General features: G+C 42.3%; 1 long non-coding RNA gene across 1 annotated transcript; it reads left to right on the plus strand.

Moving 5' to 3' along the window:
• The first annotated feature begins 4,146 nt into the window (after positions 1-4,146).
• On the plus strand, positions 4,147-11,966 carry LOC149322096 (uncharacterized). Its single transcript, XR_016282073.1, has 3 exons — positions 4,147-4,975; positions 5,618-5,728; positions 11,203-11,966. It is a non-coding gene; the product is annotated as an uncharacterized LOC149322096 (long non-coding RNA).
• The last annotated feature ends 267 nt before the right edge of the window (positions 11,967-12,233 follow it).

Here is a 12,233-nt window from a genome sequence, read left to right on the forward strand (position 1 = left end):
TAAGAGTGGGTTGTTTGGTCTTCACACTGGGAAAAAGCAGGGCCTTCAAGAGAAATTTTGCAAGGCGGAACAAGGCTTCTTTTGGCCTGCAAGAGGGGCTCCTTTCAAAACTGAGGCCAAATGAGTATTACATCCTCAATTTTAAATAAAGATAATGATATAGCCTAATAAATGATTGAAGTTGTCTAAATTTGGTATAAAATTGCATCAGTATTAAAGTTCTACTTCTTCCTCCTTTGTTGAAAAATATGGTTATGATAAAATTTTAATAAAGTAGACAGTTTTTGGTGTATGCTTATGAAAGCATAATAATCAAACATGATGGCTAATCTCAGGCCATCTGAATATGACCATTGGTAAACGTTCGTAAGTGCTTTATTCCTCACGTGACAATATACATGGAGATACTGAAATGTTAAATGCTTGGTGACCTTTGTAAAATAATGCAGTGGAGGTAGGGGTGAGGTGGCTTCTTTTATTTCTGATGGAGAGGTCCCTCAGAAATTCAGAGGCCCTTCCTTGGCTCTCTGGGCCCTGGACCAATCTACTGGTCAAACCCCGCTCTTATAGGTCCTGGAAGAAATGCTATGGGTAGCTCCTTAACATGGGTATTGGGTACATTTCCACAAAAGGAGAACAATCCTTTTTTATGTTACCAAAGGAAGCATCAATAATTGTACAAATCACCAAGAACAGTGTTTTTCAGGCTCTCTGGTCCAGGGGACCAGATCTTCTTTCCTTGTGTGCCAACAACCAGTATCATATTTGTACCCATTAGCTACAACTGGTAACTAACCATTCTTGGAAACTTGCTATGAACTGGTAGCCAATGGATTTCAGCCCAGCAGTGGTCGACAGACCACCAGTTTGAGTAGCACAGACTGAGGGCCCTTTCACACTGCATAGTTGTAACACTATGGCCTGTTACAGACTGCCAAAATAAAGCTGCTTCGGGTCTCTTTGGAGGTATGCTATTTAAATGATGCATGAATCCTAAGAATCCAGAAGTTGCACCAAAAGCTGCACTCCGGTGCTTAGGAATGGAGTGTGGCTTTGGTGCGACCTCCGGACTCTTAGGACCCATGCATCATTTAAATAGCATACCTCCAAAGAGACCCGAAGCAGCTTTATTTTGGCAGTCTGTAACAGGCCTATGATTCTGCTTCAACTGCCATGGAATCCTAGGATTTGTAGTTATTCAGAGGCACCAGAAGGGCTCCATGGCTGGGAATCCTAAAATCCTCCCGCCATGCAAAAAAAAAAAAAAAGTCAAATCCCAGGATTCCATAGGATGGAACCATGGTGGTTAAAGAGGGATATCATAAAGCTATAATTGTGCAGTGTGAATATCTCCCTGGACTATAAATGTATCCTTTGGATAATAGTGGTAGACCAATATTGTGCACTTTGAATACAGGCACGCTTGCCTCTCTAACTCTGTAAACCACTGTGTCCATGTGTGCCCCTTCATCTCCTTGCCTCCTTTTGTATTCTTCCTGTGAAATTTGCGGGCCATTCATACTACCTTTTAACCCGGTTTTGAAATTGATTCTTCCACGTGAAGTTCATATTGGGCCCGATTCTGTCACAATCCATGTCGAGGCTTGCACAAGGAAATACCCCTTACCCTGGGGTATCCAGAATTGGGCTAAAATCCATCTTTTCTGAAAAGACCCGGGTTCCGTGAAATATGAACTTGCCCTCAATCATGATCAGGGCAAATTCGGGAAGGGATTAAGGTCAGAGGGCGGGCAGAGGTCAGAGCATTCCCTCCCCTCATGGGAGGGGAGGGGAGGGGGAGGAGGAGGAGGGGGAGGAGGAAAAAGCCAAAGGAAAAAGGGGAATCGAGGAAAGGGTGACAGGAGGCTAAGGGGAAATCAGGGTGACGAGGGCTGCAAAGGGCTGTAAGAGGGAGGGCGGGGGAGAGTGGAGAAAGTGATGGAGGAGGAGGAGGAGGAGGAGGGAGCCGTGGGAAGAAGGGAGCCATGGAGGGCATTCTATAACGGAGCAGGAGGAGGAGGAGGATGAAGGAGCCAGGGGGAAGGGTCAATTCAGGGCACCTCAGAGGGAGGGGAAGGTCGGAAGGAAAGAGGAGGATTGCCACGGGAAATTGGGCTGCGGGGCTAAGCCGGGGGATGTAGGGAAATCAGGCTGCAGCAGAAGCAGCCTCTTTTATTTTTGACAATTTATGCGCATGATTTTTTGGGTGCTTACTTGTGCTAATTTCATTTCCTCTTGCTCCTGGATTATTATTATTATTAGTGTTATATGAGGGGCTACAGTCAGAATGCCTGCGCTGCATTTCCCTTTTATTCCCAATTGATTCCGTGGGTCAGTTGGCACTGACAGGTCACTCTCTCTCAACCTCAGTGGAAGGCAATGGCAAAGCTCCTCTGAAGAGAATGTAGCAGGAGGAAAAGGGTCAGTTCAATTCAGGTCAGAGGCAGGGCTTGAACGGATCTCGCATCAGTCACCTTCACCCCCTTTTTTAATTTTTAAAAATTATTTTTGGTCAAAAATGTGCATGATTTTTGCTTGAGGTAGATATATAGATAGATAGAACATGGCTAGCTGCTTGTTCACTTTCCCTTTCATTTCCTCCCGCCCATCAAAGGGGAAATGTTGCAAAGAGTACTTTGCAAAAAACTTTTTTCCTTTGCGAATGAATGCTACAATTCGAATGTTACAATGTTTCTCTTTCCAATTTGGGCAAATTGGCAAATTGATACATGCTTTTGCTATTGTCTCTAAGGAATTCAGGGGTAGCCTAAAGAATGCATGGTATGGCATCCTTTTCTGGCATTCCGAGGTGAGGAATTTATTATTATTATTATTATTATTATTATTATTATTATTATTATTATTATTATGTGTATGAGGCATTCTGGGGTGGCAAGGGGGGGATACAGGATGCAGAGATGGCATTAGCTTGCATTTTGGGGTTGAAAATGGGGCCAAGGGCAGATCATAACCTGCACTGACCCAAATGCCCACAACACACACACACACACACACACACACACAGAGGAGGTTTTTAATTTGACAGAATCTGCGCATTCTGGCGCCTGGCTCTTTAAAAAAAAGGAGGGGGGAAGCACACTTCCGATGCCCCAATGAGTGCTGGAAACATCACCTATGACAATTGTGGAACTAAATTTGATTGATAGCCAGGCACCTTCATGTTAAACCCAAGAGGGCATTCGGGTTAAAATGGTCCTGATTTGTAGTGGGCACTTGCTTACGGAGAGATTCAGGAGGCCCCCTCCCTGAATCTGCCCAGTTCCTTCCAGGGCAAAAGTGCCAGTGGGAATGGGGCCTTTATAGTCAGACCACTACATCATGCTGGCTCATGCATTAAGTACCAACATCATTCAAACACACACAGAGCTAACATAGCTTCCTGTTTGGAAATTTAGACAGAAATCCTAGCTAAAGCAGCTCTTCCCAGAGCAAGGTAAGCTAAGGCGATTATTTTTTTACACTTACTTGGGAAGAAGAATACCTAATCTAGCCTCCTCCTTCTAGCCAGAAGGTGGATGCACAGCAGAGTGGAGGACAGGTTCTAGCACTACAATGACTGAGGGAGAAGGAAGAAGCTAACCAAATAAATATATAGACTCCCCAGAAAATCTTGGCAAGTTGTAACAAATGAATTAAGCCTTGCAAATGGTAGCAACCTGCTATTCTACTAGCTGAGCTGGATATTAGCAGAAAACCCATTCCTCTTGTCTGGAGCTGAACCCCCAAAACTGGAGACTCAAGGCCAGGCCCTGAGATTTAGCAACCCTAGTATTCAAAGATCTCAAGTAGGAGGGTAAGAAAAGGGATCTGCATGAAGCCTAGAAGATCCCTTCCTGTTAGGAGCATGCAATACCAGGGCAGATGGGCCTGACTAAGGGAGCTTCATATTTCATTCTTACAATTTCATTTTCCTCACTAAAACTGTATTTTGTGTTCCTTCCACAGCTGATGGCTCCTGCTTCCAGTGGCTAGTCCAGGTTCCATTTGTAATCCTTCCTTGGTTTGTTTGGAAGTTGCTGTGCTGACTGGACCATGGGGAGGGGAGAGATAGAGAGAGAGAGAGAGAGAGAAACATGTACAGATGCTCAATCATTTCTTTTATTGTTTGATGTGGTCGACTCTGGCCTAATTTCCCCCTTAATGTCTTATCTCATGCGTTCATATCTATCAGCTGTGGTAATGAGTTCTAGCTTAGAGAATGATTATGGAATCCTACTCCCAGATGTCATCCTGGGTCTAAAGAGAGTGCTGAAATAAGCCACATCTGGTTTCATCAGTACCGTAAACAAGGCTAATGCCTGGTTTGGTTAACTAATTGAATTTGAGAGATACCATCGAGGAATATCATGGAAAGATAGAAAAGCAATATCCCGCTAGATAAACCAAAATACACATGGATGTCGACCATCCCTGTGAGTCCATCCACCATTACCCAACCAATGACACTGATATTGCAATAGGTTTGCTAAATCCAAAGCTTCTATATAACAATGATTACCCAATATCCCCTATAGGTTCAGATTTTATTACAAAGCAGATTTAGATTTAGAAGTAGATTAGATGGAATTCAAAACAATATAGGAAGATTAGAAGGTGCAGGGAAAGGGCAGATAAACTGCTTATGAAACTAGCTTATAAATTGTTCCTAAAACTCAATTGCTTTGGGAAAAGAAGTTGGAAGAAGTTCTTTTTTTAAAAAAAGAACACATACTGGGGAAGAAAAGTAATGGTGCTAGAGTCCCAGACCTACATTTTGTATCAGATGTTGTTTCTGTTCTAGGAATCTCTTTGCAGGGCAGAAGCTACTCCGTTTTTTGGCCATGTGCAGGCTGGAAGAAGGTACTTCTTTTGCCCTGAGACACATTACTGGCAACAGCATGGGAATTGCTTTTCTGTCCATTTGTGCATACTGTGCAGGAACTGTGACTGTCCTGAGGAACCTCATAGGAACAAGGCCAGTGCTATAGCTCTTCTTTATTTTTCACACATTTGCCTAGCATTTCTGTACTGATTTTGGGCTGCTGTTTTGTGTGTCCAAAGCCTTCCAGACATAATAGAAAGATTTTAAAAAGCATGCACTCCCACAAAGAATATAGATCACATGTTTGCTTTCTAATAACAAAATATTCACCTTTAGGAACTAATTCCTAATAACATGACACAATGCATAGAAGTTGTCAACTGCTCTGACTATAAGTGTTGTTGTCCAGTGGTTGCTTGTTCCAAGTTCCATGGTGAACACTGGGGGAGAATGGAAAGCTCTATCTCTGATTTATATTCTTTATAAATCTGTTACCTAATAACTCAACCTAGGTAGCACTGGTTATTTTGTCCCCAGGAGAGCAGGATTATCTCCTGACCTGGGCCAGCAGATAGTGCAACTCCCATCTCCTCCTGTTGGCAGCAGTTATTGATGGAGTCTGAGGCCTTGTATGCATGGGCCAAATAAAACTGCCTCCCCCTTCCATTCTCTCAGCAGGGAGACCGGATAACTTGCAGCCCAAACCCCAGATCAGACAATGACTGGCTCATACAGCACCACAACCAGGATATAACAACTTTAATATCCATTAAAATAACGTATTATTTGATCCAGGTCTTCTGAGAAGATCCAGAGCCGTTCGTTACAACACCAGGCAGCTGTTTGAAATGCTTCCCATTTTGCTTCTCTACGCATCTGATGCTTCCAACAGTCACTCACTCTGAGGTTAGAATGAGGCATTCAGAAATGTGATAGAAGTTCTGACTTCAGAGCAAAGCAAACTGGACACATGTGGGTACACAATAGGATGCACACATGAAATCAGCTGCCCACTGTCAGAATGAAAAGCCTTTCAATGGGGGATGTTTGGGCCCACTTTAGAGCCAGAATACTCTGAGCTGCCTTAAGCCAGTGCAGATAAGACCAGAGGAGGAATAATAGTAGAAAGTACTTGTGTATTGTCATGCCTTAGAATGTTACTGCTGTCTGCCACAGCACAATTCTTTTGTGCTTGAATGTCATGAATCCTCCTGTTCATCATTTTCTGGGCTGTAATGTGTCTATAGAGGTGAGGGATAATTACTATACTGCTGCCAGCAACAGTGAGTCAGATTTATATACTTATTTTTATTATATAACTATTGCTGCTGTTAGAAACAGTACATCCATTTTTATATGTTCTTATGATCCTCCCCATCAAGAGTTAGCCTGACCATTGGGGAGAGTGAGGCAGTCACCTCAGGTGGCAGATGCTGGGAGCTGTTGAAGGGGCAATGGCAGGAGACACCTGGATGTTCCCCTCTGTTGGAAGAAGACCTTTGTGTTCCACTCAACCTGCCCCACACACTCCAAGCTGACTGGTTGCTCTCAGGTGTACTGGAGAATGATCTCCCATCACCAAGTTATTATTATTAACCTTTATTTATAAAGCGCTGTAAATTTACACAGCGCTGTACATACAATCTTTTAGTTAGACGGTAAGATTCAGCTCATGGTCTGATCAGTTGCTGTAGGAGGGTGATGGGGGCATCCTCTCCTTCATCTCAGGTGGCAAAATGTCTTGAGGTGGCCCTGTCCACATCATCCATTTGCCTTGCATCTAGATGCCAGTGTCCTCTCAATTCTGGAATGGCTAACTGCTTCATGATTTACAATTGGTCCTCTATCCACAGATCCTTTATCCATGGATTCAAGCATCCACAGCATTAAAAAAATGTTTTCAAGCATCCATGGCTTGAAAATATTCCAAGGATGCATATATCCCAAAAAGCAAACCTTGATTTTGTCATTTTATATAAGGGCCACCATTTTATTATCCATTGTACTTAATGGGACTTGAGCATCCATGGATTTTGTTATCTATACACTGTCCTGGAACCAAACCCCAGCAAATACCAAGGGCCCACTGTACTCATCCAACATTCACTGGTTGTTTAGTTACCATGTAGTCCAAAACACACTACAGAAATAATCCAGTTTGAGACTGTTTAACTGCTCTGGCTCAATGCGAGGGAATTCTGGGAATCATGGCACCAGATCTCTCTGACAGAGAAGGCTAAACATCTCACAAAACTACCATTTCCAGAATTCCCTAGCCAGGGCAGTTAAAGCGGTCTCAGACTGGATTATTTCTGCAGTGTGTTTTGGATCATACATTTCAGTTCACCTTCAAGGGTACCCTCAAATTGCAAACAACTAAGATTAATCCTTAAACAACAATTGATAAAACAACGAGGACAAGAATAAACAAGAGCAGCAATAGTCTTCTGTTACCCTTCCCTAGTTTTTTTAAAAATACTTTGGCTTGATTAAGAGATCTGTAGAACTTCAAAGCCTTAATTTTGGTGAAATGTTAGTTGATCTTCATAGAAGTATTCCCCACCTATGTGTATGGGACTATGGGGCTGAACAACATAGACATTTATGTCTGCTTCTAAAATGGCAGTCAATTCCCTGCTTTTTCATGCAATGCCTAGTAATTTTAACTTGTGCCATGCCATTATTATATTTCATGTTTCCCCATCTCGTAACCCCCATATAAATGACTGCTGGTGGTAGGACAATATAGAACTCCATAGTTCCACAATGTGCATGGAAATGCCACTAGCTGATGTTAAGGGGAAAGCTGGAGGTTGATTTAAGACTGGCATTTTGGTGGCAGATCCACAATAATTGGTTCTATCCTAGAAAATGGTATTCATTTGCAACATGAAGAAGTCCAACCTGGAAAAACCTGGATTCTACCCTGAATGACCTTCCCTGTTGAATTAGACAACAATTTCATCTAATAATTTAATGAGGAACACACTGGTGGAAGCATAGACATCTGTTTTGTAAAAATATACCGTAAATTGAGGCAAACTACTATAGTTTGTTTAATACCAGAGATATGTGAAATGACCAACTTGTGAGATTTTGGGTGGGTCGTGGGATTCAACATACATACCATTGCATGACTTTGGATTTCCAGTAAAGACCGCACCTTACTTCTTTGCTTATTTTCTGATGAATTTGTTGCAGAAGAATTCTCATTTAGCTTCTTTTGTGCTTGGTGTTTTGTGTGAAGGACTATTATGAGATTAGTGAAGTGGAAAGGAGTATAAAAATAGCAGCAAGTAGAAGAAAGATATGGCAGTTGATCACATGGTCTCCTTTCTCCCTCCCCAGCTGGGTTCCCATGTTGACTTGTTAGATTTAGAGGAGACAGATTCCCTTCTCTCTCTTTCACTCTCCCCAGTACTATGACAGTGATGATAACAGTGTTTACAGTGGTTAAATTCCCTTGTTGACAATGCTGGGTACTAACAAGGTCTTTAAGTTAGCAAAGGAAGGTAGCATGAGAACCAACAACTAAAAATAACAGGCTGGCCAATCCCAACTGTTGGAACAAAATGTCAGAGGGTAGATACTTTGCCACCCATAGATGAGCTCTCCAGATGCATTTCTAATGGACAGATACAATCGAATGGGCAAAAGGTTGTGTTGGCTATTTTTAAAAATTATTTATTAAATCAGTGGCTTTCAAACTGTGGGGCGGGACCCCCAGAGGGGGCACAAGAGTTGCTCAAGGGAATTGTACATACACAAGAGAATGGATGCTTCTGTATGACTGTGTGTGGGGAATAAATGAGTATGTGTGAGAATGAAAGAAAAAATGAAAGAGTATGATTGACTGTGTACATATCTGTGAGCATTGGTGTATGTGAGCATGGCTGTGTGTGAGACAATATGTGTAAAATTGTCTTGGTTTTATCTTTGACTCTTCTCTGTCGTGTATCCCTCAGATCCAGACCACAGCCAAGGCTTGTAGATTCTTTCTATACAATATTGCCAAAATCCGACCATATCTCTCCGCCTCTACTGCCAAGATCCTGGTTCATGCCCTAGTGGTCTCACGACTTGATTACTGTAACGTCCTCCTGGCTGGGCTTCCTCTTTTTCACCTCCGTCCTTTAATCTCTGTCCAGTATTCAGCTGCACACATTATCACATCTGCCCACCGCTCTGACCACATCTCTCCTGTGTTGGCATCCCTTCACTGGCTCCCCCTCCCTTTCCGTATTCAGTACAAGCTCCTGCTGTCGACGTTTAAAGCCCTCCATGGGCTGGCCCCTCCTTACTTATCAGACCTTCTTTCTCCTCACCTTCCCACCAGGGCCCTCCATTCTGGTAGTCAAGGTCTGCTGTCTCAGCCCAGGATTTCCTCTGCCCCATCCTGGATTCGCCCCTTTTCACTTGCTGCCCCTCACTCCTGGAACCTTCTTCCCCCACAAGCAAGAGCCATCACTTCTTTAACCAGCTTCAAAATGGAGTTGAAAACCATCCTGTTCAGAGTAGCCTTCCCAGGCATTGCATAATTGTCGCTTGCTATTTGGTGTTCTTTTGCTGTTTATCAAACCATTTCCTGTATTGCTATGTACTGTATATGCATTATCCTACTTGAGAGTAAGTATTTTCCCTGGAAAATGATTAACCATCCATTAAGAACCCAAGCCCTCTCTCCAGTCCATCTGCCTTGGTCCAGGCCTTGGAGGTAGAGAGGAACTGCTGGACCTCTTACCCTTTCCCTCCACCACTCCCTTCTCCTTCTGTGTCATGTCTCTTTAGATTGTAAGCCCGAGGGCAGGGAACCGTCTAACTAAAAAGATCATATGTACAGCGCTGTGTAAATTTACAGCGCTTCATAAATAAAGGTTAATAATAATAATAATAATAATAATAATAATAAAATTTACACATGTGTTGAGGTAGACATTAAATTTTTTAAAATAAAACTGTTCTAATTTGAGTGATATGTTCTTACAAAATGTTAAAATATACATTTACATGAATGTGCAAATGAAAACAGGAACACTAAACACAATATTTTTATTCATATACTACCTCATGGAGGCTATAACATCTATGTATAGATGTAAAGGAAGTCACAAAGGTAAAAAGTTTGAGAGCCACTGTATGAAATCCAATGGAGACATCTGGCTTTGTGAATGACGTGTTAAATCTGCCCTGGGTAACAATCTGAACTTTAAAGAAATTATCCAAGGTGCTGAACCCTGAACCCCAAATAGGTCCAGTACTTGGATGGTTTCTTTAAAGTTTGGACTAAAAGCTGGACTGGATTCACCTGACAGCAGAAGTGGTGGTCTACATTGATACAGTTTGTATCCTGCCTTTCTATTCAAGTGTTCAAGATGGCTAACAATTCAAAATTACATGTTTAAGTGATGGGGTATGTGCCTTATGATTACCCTAAAATGAACATCTCGCAGGTTTTCTTGGTAGGATTTGTTCAGAGGGGGTTTGCTCGTGTCTTCCTCTGAGGCTGTGACAGTGTGACTTTCTCAAGGTCACCCAGAAGGTTTCCATGGAGGAGCAGGGATTTGAACCAGTTTCCCAGAGCCAGAGGCAGGGACGTAGCCAAGGGGGGTGGGGGTTCTTGGGGTCCAGACCCCCCCTTCCGTTAGATAAAATGAATGGTGTGTGCTGCTGCGCCGCCACGCCCAAGCCCCATTATAATGGTGGCACTTAGTCTGGACCCCCCCTTCCCAAAATCCTAGGCTACATCCGTGCCAGAGGCCTAGTCTAACATTCAAACCACTACACCATGCTGGTTCTCACAGGATGAAATGTGTTATGACATATTATAATTAAAACATGAGAGTGTATTGGTTGGGAATAAAAATCAATATAGACATAAAAGGTATGCACCAAGTAAAAATGACATTAGCAAACAGGTTATTTAATTCCAAAACACACTGCAGAAATAATCCAGTTTGAGAGTGCTTTAACTGCTCTGGCTCAGTGCTAGGGAATTCTGGGAATTGTAGTTTATTGTGGCACCAGAGCTCTCTGAGAGAGAAGGCTAAATGTCTCACAAAACTACAGTTCCCGGAATTCCCTAGCATTGAGCCAGGGCAGTTAAAGTGGCCTCAAACGGGATTATTTCTGCAATGTGTTTTGGACCTAAGAAGCCAAAGACCAAACATCCCTTCACTGCTCACATATCCTAACAACTTAAATACACTGAAAAAAATCCATTTTGGTTATCTCAAAATTAGTCAATGTATCTAAAATTTATGCCCTAGTTATGATTGCTTTTTGTTCCTTGATCTATCTTTACTGTTCATTTTCTCTGTTTACTTTGTTGTAGTTGAGATGCTTAGTTACTGTTTTTAACTGATATGCCAATTTTTCCTTAGAACTACAGAAAAACTAAATGCGTGAAACAACTCTAAGTGAAATCCAGCATGGTCCAGGTCTCCTGCCCCGCGGTATTCTTCTAGCTTCCCTGCATCCTGGGACCACTCCTGCACACAAACACGCACACACACAGGCACACACCTTTCCTAAGAGAATACAGCATTGCATGGGAGGAACCTTTCTTCTGAGACAAATGGACTTTGACATTTGTTAGCAAAAATGTGTCAACTATAAAGAATTACCCAAAGGTCTGTTTACACAGTATGTGGCGGGTCCGGCAAAGAAATATGTATTCTATGAAAACACAGAAAAGGCTAAAAGGAGGTTTCCAATCCAAAGGCTAATATACTATTTAGATTGCCTTTTCCATCACAGAGTTGTCCTGTTCTTGAACTTTCAACCAATAGTGTTACTTCTAATGCAGGTTCTGACAATGTGCCTGCAGATTTTTGGTTGGTGGTTCAAAACCTCTCTCCATAAAGACAGGCAAAGTTCGTTTCCACTTGAAGTTAATGTCCATTTTCTTTACCACGCAAGGAAGATAAAGTCATGCAGCATGACTAATCTTGCCTTTGAAAAAGAATCTAATACCAAGTCTGCAAAGATCAAATAGGCAACCTTTCAGCCCCTCTGCATTAAAGCAGTCAAAAGTAGATCTGTTTTGCCTGATAACACATATAGTCCACCACTCCATGGATGAATTGGCATTACAAGACAAAATGGTGAGGACACTGTGTCCACTCCTCACTCGTTATTTGGAATATACAATAAAATTGAATTAGAAATGTTGTTCATGCTGAAGCATATTTTTGCACTAATCCATCTGCCTTTATTTTTCTTGCCAACAAACTGCTAAATGTCATTGTTCAGTTAACCATTCCAGTTCTTTGGATTTTCTCTCACAGGCCCTAAGCTTCCTAAACTTGGTCTTATATCTCTGGCTGTAGAGTCTTTGGCATAATGGCTTAGAGATGGGGGCATATAGGGACGGGGTCTCTTCTTTAAACTGAATGTCTAGACTTCTTGCTCC

Source organism: Sceloporus occidentalis, unplaced genomic scaffold (assembly GCF_023333645.1).
Source record: "Sceloporus occidentalis isolate IW3139 unplaced genomic scaffold, rSceOcc1.0.p SCAF_1, whole genome shotgun sequence".
NCBI lineage: Eukaryota > Metazoa > Chordata > Lepidosauria > Squamata > Phrynosomatidae > Sceloporus > Sceloporus occidentalis.